At 55.3% G+C, this 9,569-nt stretch overlaps 1 protein-coding gene across 9 annotated transcripts in view; it reads right to left on the reverse strand.

The window, feature by feature from the left end:
* Positions 1-460: 460 nt before the first annotated feature.
* The window catches only part of AHDC1 (AT-hook DNA binding motif containing 1), a 63,847-nt gene continuing 54,738 nt past the window's right edge, over positions 461-9,569 (reverse strand). For all 9 annotated transcript variants that reach the window (XM_028514200.2, XM_036025584.1, XM_036025585.1 and 6 more), the window contains one exon: positions 461-1,107. The gene's annotated coding sequence lies outside the window, so the exon portion shown is untranslated. The remainder of the gene's footprint in view (positions 1,108-9,569) is intronic.

Raw genomic sequence — 9,569 nt, forward strand, 5'->3', positions numbered from 1 at the left:
CTGGAGGCGACCATCCCTGTACTTTGAAAACAATGGTGGTCCAGGGCTGGGGAGACCCGGGGACTTAGATAAGGACCTGGAGCAAGGGAAACCCAGGACATGGGATAGAAGAGGGGTCTCAGAGTAGGGGGAGACCCAGGGTCTGGGGCAAAATGAAGAGCTAAGAGGCAGAATCCCTGTACCTGGGACGGAAAGAAGAAATCAGGGACCAGGTGGCCCCCAGGGGGCAGGCTGGGAGCCAGAGGCAGGGAAACCCAGGGCCCGGAGGACTCTGGGTAGGGGGCCCAGGTGTGAAGGTGACTCAGGTCCCAGGCAAAAGGGAAAACTCAGAGGCAAGGAACACGTGTCAGCACTTCAACTCCTCTGGGGCCCCGGGGGCTGTGACGAAACCCTGGTGCTCCCCTTCCATTCCGCCCACCCTCGCTCACCCCCTTTCACAAGACACAACGTGTGTGTGTGGTTTTTTTTTTTTTTGCTTTTTTTTTCATTTCTTTTTAATACAAACTTGGATCTTTGGGTGTGTCCTGCCAACAGAAAACAACAACAACAACAGAAGAGAAAAACCCAAAAGAGTGAAAAATAAGAAAGGAAAAAAAAAAAGCTCCCGCAAGAGGTTCTTTTCCCTCCCCCCCACCATGCGAATTTGCACACCACGGGACCACAGCAGGTTTACAGAATGCAATATACAATCCACGATTTATAATAAAACAGTATATACAATAAATAGGATATTGTTCATTTTTGTCAAACGACCTGTAGATAAATTTCTCAGTGCATACTTGCCGGGCTCTGGACACCTCGAGGCCCCGCTTGCAACCTCTTGCACACGCTCGCTCTCTCGCTCGCTCGCTCTCTCTTTTTTTTTGTCTTTTTCTAAAACTGTGTTTTGTTTTTAAGTTTTGTACATTTTTAAAAAGTATTTACAATTGCTGGTTTTGTGCAGAAAGGGCTCACCTTGGGCTTCTGCGTGGAGGAGATGGGCGGGGAGGGGTGGGGGGGAGATGGGGCGGCAGGGGGTGAGGGTCGGGGGGGAGGCAGAGGGGCAGGCGCTCCTGCCAGAGGACGATGTGGACGCTGGGAGGGGTCTTGGCGTTGGTTTTCTGAAAGCTGCGGAGAAACACAAAGAGAAGAGGCAGAAGTCAGTGGCAGGCAGACACTGAGTTCTGAGAACAGGGGGGTTGAGAGTGGGACCCCACCCAGTTCCTACCAGGATTCTGGGAGAAGCTAACCCCATTGTTCCTTCTCCCATAAAACTCCAAACAGTCCCCCACGAGTCTCTGGCTTTCTCTGGGCTCAGATTTCCTCTCTGTAACATCAGTGTGTGGTCCAACACTGAGAGGTAAAGGATGTGCCTGGCAAGGAGCTGGGGTAAAGGATGTGCCTGGCAAAGGGGGTAAAGGAGCTGGGGTTCCGGGCTGTGCAATTTGTTAAGAACTTGAACTCCAGAGTCAGACACAGCTAAATTCAAAAGCTAGCACCACCATTCAATAGCTCTACGACCTTGAGCAAGTCAGAGAATCTCTGTGAGCCTCGGTGTACTCATCTGTAAAAGAGGGATACCAGAACGACCCCAAAGGTTTGTTGGGAGAATTCAGTGGTTTAGGGCAGATTAAGCCTGGTACATAAATGAATAATAAATGACACTAATTACTACTCATTATTTTTGCAGGGCCTGGGCCAGCTAGGCTCTCCAAGCCTGGGTTTCTTCATGTAACAATTCCTCCAACCTAGGCTGTTCTGAGGGATGACGTAATACAGAAGACGGGCCTTAGCACAGCACAGGTGTGAACTGCAGCTTCAGTTCTTCTAAACCCAGCCCCCTTTCCCCAGCCCCCACCAATGCCATTCTGTTCCTTAGAGAGGAGAGGTGAGGAGGAAGTCTGTCTGAACAGAGGAATAAAGAAACTGCCCAGCACAATGCCATCTGTGTTTGGCTGCACCCCCTGCCTCCCTGAAGCTCAGCAACTCCCAAGTCCCCACTCCCTAGAATCACCAGGCACTGGAAGTCTGAAGTACCCCCTCCCCCTGGGAGGGAGAATTATGTGTGTGGGGCCCTGGGGACCTCAGTTCCCTACCCAGACCCCAGATTTGCTGGGATGAGCAGGATGGTGCCCAGAGGGACAAGAACGGGCTTGGGTATACAAGGCAGAAAACTGTACTTGAACAACAATTAAAATAAAATAAAATTTAAAAAAGAAAAAGAAAAAAAAGAACGGGCTGGGTCATTCTCAAGACCTCCAGTCATCAGCTTGACCCTTTTCAAGAGTTCTGTCCTCCTCTCAGCCCTGAAATCCATGCCTCCCACACATGGCAGGTGACCATCCCACCGGAATTCAGGGGCGGGGCGGGGGTGCTAAAACCACCACCTTCTAGGACTCCTCAGCAAGCCAGCCCCCACCCCCACCCCCGCAGGAACTGGCAGCCACAGAAAGCCTTCCCTCCCTTGGCTCCCCTTCCAAAAGGGCCACATTGAAATTCTGCTCAGCCTCGGCCGCTGTCTGCTGGGCTGTCAGCCCCAGGGACAACTTTCGTCCTGAGGCTAGACTTGCCAGTACACCTCCAAGGCCCGGGGACCCAGGTGGGTTTCCGAAAGGTGGGGACAGCACCCCACCCAGGTGTCTTAGCCCAGGTGGCAGGCAGAGGTGAGAGGGAGAGGGAGAGGGTGGGGGCTGCATCTCTATTAAGCTGTCAGGCCTCCTGTGGGTGAGGGGAGGTCGGAACATCAGCCCTAGAGGTCAGAGGTGTGCCCATTAGGGTGACAGCTCTATTGCAACCGGGGTGATTGGTAGAAAAGCAACTCTTGGGGCGGGGTGGGGGTGAAGTTGGGGTGGATGTCAGTTCTCCACAGGTAGAGTGATAAACAGGAACAGCTGCAGAGATAAGCAAGGTATTTATTGGGGGCAGGACTATGGGATGTGGGGGGAGGGCGAAACAGGTTCAGCTGGAGGGCTGGAGGCACCTATCTGTAGGACAGTTTTATTACAGTTTAAGAACAGCTGCTAAGCTAAAGAACCTCCTTTTGGGGTGACGGGCATAATGTGTTGGGGAGACAAGTGGGAGACTTATAATGGGCTGCTTCCAACCACTTAGCAAGTGAATTCTACCAAACCCCAGCCTTTCCTGCTCCCCCTAAGGGCCCCAGGGCAGGCTGGGAGCCTCCTCACAAATCCCTGTCACCCCCACCCCCTCTCAGCCCTTAGCCACTGCCAGTGACCCTCTCCAAGCCAGGTCTCCATGGTGATCTCAGCCCAGCAGGCAGCTCCTGCCAGAACCATTCCCATGGTGCCGGTGGCCAGGCAGCAGGGAGGCTTTCTCACCCTCTGCTAAGCCATCCCTGTCTCACCTTCCTCCTCCCACCGCCCTCCCCAGCTTTCATGACTTGGCCAGAATCTGGGGGCTGATGGGGGATGGGGAGAGAATCAAATCCAGAGGTTCCTGAGCAGGGGAGAATGGACTGAGCTGTGGCTATGCAGAACCCTGACCTCGCCACGGTCAGTTGGTCACAAAACGGGACTCAGGCTGACATGCCAGGTGGCCCAGGGCTGGGCACTGGAGACAAAGCAGAGAACTGCTAGGCCCGGCCCTCGAGTGGCTCACAGAGCAGAGAAGGAAACAAAGTCGAATCCAGACCAGGAAATTTCAATGCAGGGAGATGAGGACTGTGCCAACGGGGGCCCTGGGGGATCAGGGAGCACAGAGGGGCACCTGGCCCAGCCTTGGCGGGAGGGGCTGTGGCTCCTCTACCCACCGCTGGGCACAGTGTTCTGCACGCGCTGGGGTCGAGAACGTGCACTGACTGCACGACAGTGAGGACAGTGAAGACCGTCTAAGTCCAATCAGCGTGTCAGGGTCCAGCTCAGGCTGGGCACACCTCCTGGACGCCTCCTTAGACCACCCTGTTACCATAGCTACCAGTGCACTTGTCATCCCCTTCCCTGCTCCTCCAGGGCAGAGACCTGTGTGTGGCACCTCTATATCCCCAACACCAGCATGCACTTGGCGCCCCAGGACACCAGCCATTGTTCAGGAGACTTAACCTTTTAATGCCTCCATAATGAACGACTGCAGAGTCACAGGCTGCCGAGTCCCTGTGCTCCAGCGGTTTTACCGTCCGGGGTGCCAGGGCATTAGATGAGCTCTGCCTGTCAGTGGGGCTGGCGCTGGGGGGCACGGAGGGATAGCTGAGCGGGACTCAGAAGTGCTGCAGATGGTGTACAAATCAGGTTGTCCAGAGAGAGCTGCTCTCACCACAAAAGGAGCATTTCATTGTCCACGTTCATTTAAGCAACCAGCAGAGACATCTTCACGCCCGCTAACTGCAATCAATGAAGCTAAGGTCTAACCCCTACCTTTGAGCCACTGCCCCCCAGAAGGGGGCCTCGACATCGAACAAGGCAGTAGAACAGAAGGCCGAGAGAATACGTAGGGACACAGACTGATTTGCTGTGAGGCCTGGACACGTTCTTTCCCTTTCTGGCCTTTGGTTTCTACGTAAAGTAAGGAGGTCAACCTTGACCTGGGAGAGATCTTTAGGCAAAGCGGTCAGAGACAGACCGCAGCTGTCCAAAGGCCAGACCACTCCCTCAGCACTTTCAGGCCAAGTCAGGCCAGTGAGCCCGTCAGATGCGGAGAGGACACTGGTTCCCCTGGGGTCCGGATCACACCCGAGAGGTGGAGATGCACCAAAGGGTGAGGCTCCCAGTTGGGAATGGGCAGGGTGTGACTCCCCTCCCCACTCCAGGGATACTTGTCACCATCTGTGTCCCCCAGGCAGGTGCTTTTTAAACTCTATTCATTCCCGCCTCGGGAGTCTTCCACCCCCTTCACTGCTGAGCATACAGGGACGCTATGGGGCTGGAGGTTTCACACCAGTGGTTGCCCACCAAGTTGTGTGACTGCAGCCTCATACTTCTTACCTGTCCCAGGAGGAGGGTTACCCATTAGCCCACACCCTCTCTGGCCTCCGCATAGGAGGTGCCTGTGCACACAGGTGTTATTGACAGGTATGTGTAGGGAGGCTGAGGCAAGAACAAGAACAGTGGAACTGAGTGATCCCCAAGGGTCCTTCCTGGCTCTTCCACGCTGTGTTTCTCTGCCTGGGTGGCTGTGTGTCTTTGGGCGAGTCCCTCTCCTGGACACCTCCAAAAGCCCAGTTAGCCCTGCTCCACTTTTAGGAGTGTATCTATGAGTACAGGTAGGAGAAATCATCTTCTGCACATTCCCCAACACTTACCCTCTCTGCTCACGATTTCCCCTGCGTCTACGTGCTATTCTTTGACTCAAGGAGGAGGGGGGAGAAAAAAACCAACAAACTCTGACCCTGAAATGTCCCAGGTATGATGAGACACCGGGGAGGGAGGTGGGGACAGTGCACAGAGATGAGTAACCAGCCTGAAGGAGCTGAAGGGCTGGGGAGGACATTCCCAGGAAGGGCTGTCACAGATGCATATCTGTCTGGAGATTAAATGGACCTGGGAAGGACCCTGGAATGCCTCTTGGAGGAGGTGATGCCTGAGTGTAAGACAGGAATTGACAGGTGGGAGAGGGACAGTGAGTAGGAAAGAGAAGCCCAGACCAGGGAGCAGCTAGAGCAAAGGCACAGGGCACACTGGGAAAGCCCCAGCCCCTTCCAGTCCAGAGCTGGAAAGGGAGGGTGTGAGAAGGAGGTCGGGGCTGAAAAGGAAGTCCTGAATTCCCATAACACCAGCCTAGGGAGTTGGGCTTTATTTTGTAAGGAAGGAGGCTGGAGAGGGGAGGATGTAATCAAAAGGTGTTAAGCAACGAAGTCATAGGAGCAAATGTGTTTTAATCAATTTATCCAGTAAATTACATTGGGGGCCCAGACACCGTGCCCTGAAGAACAGGCATTTTGGTGGCCACAGTGGCGGGGAAGGGACTCAGGCAGCGGGGACAGGTGTTGGGGCAGAGTCCTGGAAAGCACTGGGTGCTCTGACCCAGGTGGCTGAGCTGGCATGACAACTTCTGAAGCCTCAGATTTGTTCAAGACCCATTTTCTGTCCCCAGGACATCCTTGCTGCCTGCCCTGCCGTGATTCAAGAGTGTGGCCCCTGGCGTTTCTGGTAGGAGAGCTTCAGGCCCTCCCCTGGACAGTGATGCCTCTCTGGAGGCTTTCAAAAACCAGTTTTTTAAAAAGATTTTATTTATTTACTTTTAGAGAGAGGCCAAGGGAGGGAGAAAGAGGGGAAGAGAAACATCAATGTGCAAGAGACAGAGTGATGGGCTGCCTTTCACACACCCCAACTGGGGACCTGGCCTGCAACCCAGGCATGTGCCCTGACTGGGAATCAAACTGATGACCTTTTGGTTCCCAGGTGGTGCTCAATCCACTGAGCCACACCAGCCAGGGCTTTTTAAAATGTTTTAAAAAGATTTTATTTACTTGGAGGCTTTTAATGAACACCTATTTACAGGCTGCAAACTCCATGAGGGCAGGACGCACTGCTCGTCTTGTTTTGCGGCACCCTCGGCCCTAGCGGCAACGCCCGGCCCAGCGGGTGGCCGGTTCGTGTGCACGGACTACTACAGAAGGAACTTACTTCCTCCTGCCCTCCAGCACAAACAGAGGGCACTGTGGCAGCAAAAGTTATGGTGACAAAGGTGGCAAATCTGCCAGGGGAAAAATCATGACCTATTACGAAGTCGCAGGAAACCCTCCGCAGATCACCTGCACTGAGAGGACTGGCGCGACTGAGTGTGTGGACAGGGTTTCCGGCCGCCTCGGGTCCTGATGCGCCTTCGGCCTCGGGCCCTTTGGGGCAGGGGCCTGTAACTTATCTTGTCTCTGCTCCCCCCCCCCCCCCAGGGAGGGCTCAGCCTTAGTTGTTAAGGCAAAGACCTAGTTGGCATTTCATCTCCCCCAAAAAATCCCCAAGTGCACACTAGATACAAGATCCTTCCCCGGAATAAGCCAGTTGAGCAGGTGAAGGAGGCCTGACTCCAGTGCCCTGGGGAAGCAGGAGAGGGTCAGGCGTGCGTCACTTACAGACTGGGTCAGAGGGGAGGACTTTGGCCCTCCATTTACCGGCCACTGAGGACGTGCTTACTACGTGCTAGCGACTGGGCTAAGTGCTTCACAGTCATCTCACTTAAGTGTCTTAAGAGACACAGCAGGGCGACGTGACTCAGCGGGTCACGTAGTAGCTGGTGTGAGATGGGATCAGACTCCGCACGGAGGTCCGTCCGCACCCACGGGCATGCTCTCGGCCCACCCCCCCGAGGCCTTCCGTTCCAGGGCTCTGCTCCCCCGGGGTTCTTCTTCCAGGGCCACAGGGATGTGGGAGAGGAGGAGCGTGAAAGGGCATGTTCACGGGGAGATTAGATTTCCAGGAAATGAGGGCTCAGAACAAGAAGGCCCGGCCTGAAAATGGCTGTGACGGAGGCAAGAGGCAGAACTGCAGGGAGGACAGCCTCGGGGGGTGAGGAGCCCAGAAGAGGCAGGGCAGGACGGGCTGACCCCTGACGGGACGGCCTACTGCTCAGAGCCAGAGGCAAGATCAAGTGACCTCTTGAGGTTTCAAGACAGAAGAGACAAAGCCCAGAGCAGCCGGAGCCCGGCCCAGGTCTGGGCATGCCTGCTGAACCAGGCTGGATGGTGGCCTTGGAAACTGCTTCCTGCTCTGGTCAGGCCCCAGCTGGCGTAACCTTGGAGGACCTGTGACATTTCTTTTGGCTTCAGGTCCAGGCCTGAGAGGGAACGGAGAGGGCAGGGGGACTCGAGATTCCTGAACACCTTGGAGGGCCCTCCCTACCCTCCCACCCTCTGCCGAGGGTCTGCAAGGGCCTATCTTCAGCCGTGAGGGCCCAACGTGGAGCCAGCCTGTCTGGCTCTGCTTTCCATCTAAGGGATGAGAGAGGACGTCTGCCTGGGCTCAGGTGCTCCCCCACCTCTACCCACTTCCTGCTCTGTCCTGTTAGCTCAGCTCCCAGACCAGTCCGGCCCCCCATTCCCCACTCCGGCTCCTCTGAGCTTTCCTCTTTTCATTCCCACTGGGATGTGACCTGTCCTTGCCCACAGTTCCCTCTGCCTGGAATGCCCTTCCCCCACTCTCCAGTGTCCAAATCCTGCCTATTCTTCAAGGTCAAGCTCAAATGCAGCTTCTTCCACAGAACCTCAAAATCCATTCAAAATGTCAGACTCAGAAACAGTTGTAGGGAACACCCGACCAATCTGTCATTTTGTGGGTGGGGAATTGGGGGGCGGGGTGGAGAGAGCAGTGTGGCAAGGGACATGAGGGACCCAACAGTATTGAGATCAAATGCTGGCTCCACAACTTACTGACGGGTCCCCCATGGGCAAGGTTCATAGCTGCACCTGTTTCCTCAACTCTGACTGGGAGCGGGGGGCTCACCTCCCAGAGGGCCCGGTGCAAACAAAGTGCATCTCTCTTTCTCACCACAGGGGCAGAGAGATAGATGACTTCTGATCTCAACACCCACCTTCCCAGTGCACAAACTTTGTTTCTCCTGTCCTCTGGGCACCTGCCACATTCCACCAGGTGTTTTCAGGTTCTTTGAGTACTTTGTTTAGCTTCCTGCGGTGGACGCTCACCTCTGAGAACAGGGGCCATAGCTGCTTTGTCTCCCTGTGTCTGGCACTGGGATGGGCAGGGAAGGGCTCAAGACTCGAGGCTGAGCTGAAGGACTGCTTCTCCAGTGCCCGCCATCAGTGCTCACGGCCTGCTGGTGGATGAGCATGTCACTGTCCTCCCTGCCTAGGCCCTGAGTCCACAGTGACGCTCTCTCCACTAACTCTTCTTCCTCCCCATTCTACGTCCCTACATCCCCGAATCCTCCTCGCTTCCACAATGATTTCAACTGGTGCCTGGCACCGACAGGCTGTCCTAGATGAGGAGCTGGTATGCCACGCTAAAGAAGGGAGACAGCCCTACTGCCACCTTGGTCCAAGCCGCCACTGGTGCCTGCCTGGACTCCCGCAGCTGGTCCCCCTCCTCCACCACTTGCCCTGCTCCTTCTGACCCTCAGCATGTTCCAGCCGAGGGCTCACCTCAGCGATTCCCTACTTGTCTTGGAATAAAGTTCAAAACCCTGCCAATGCCCTGTGTGATTCTGGCCCTGCCTGCCTCACGCCCTCACTCAGTGTTACTGTCTCTGAAGTGGAGCTCCTTCCTGCCTCAGGCCTTTCCCCATGGCTGTTCCCTCTACCCAGAATGTTTTTCCCTCTCCCTCATCCATGAAGCATAAGCTTCAGGATCTGGCCAGCCCGCTGCAGTCTCATAGGCTCCTGGCTCTTCTTCTCCTTGCAGCCCTTCCTATGGCGATCTTTGCCAAAGGCGTTGTGTCCTTCTGGTTACTACCTTTCCCTCTGAACTGGAAGCCCCCTGAGGACCAGAACTTCATTTGTGGTATTCACTGCGGTGCCCCCACCCCACGCCGGGCACACAGTGGGTGCTGGACAGGTGTCTCTGGGATATCTGAATGCTCTGGTTTGAGGCGAGTGCTGTCAACTCTCAGCTTTGAGCGGGAAGCAGGGCCAGAATGTGGGGCTGGATGGCGTCCCAGTTCCTCCTGTGTTCAGGCCTCACTGACGG

Source organism: Phyllostomus discolor, chromosome 5, assembly GCF_004126475.2.
Source record: "Phyllostomus discolor isolate MPI-MPIP mPhyDis1 chromosome 5, mPhyDis1.pri.v3, whole genome shotgun sequence".
NCBI lineage: Eukaryota > Metazoa > Chordata > Mammalia > Chiroptera > Phyllostomidae > Phyllostomus > Phyllostomus discolor.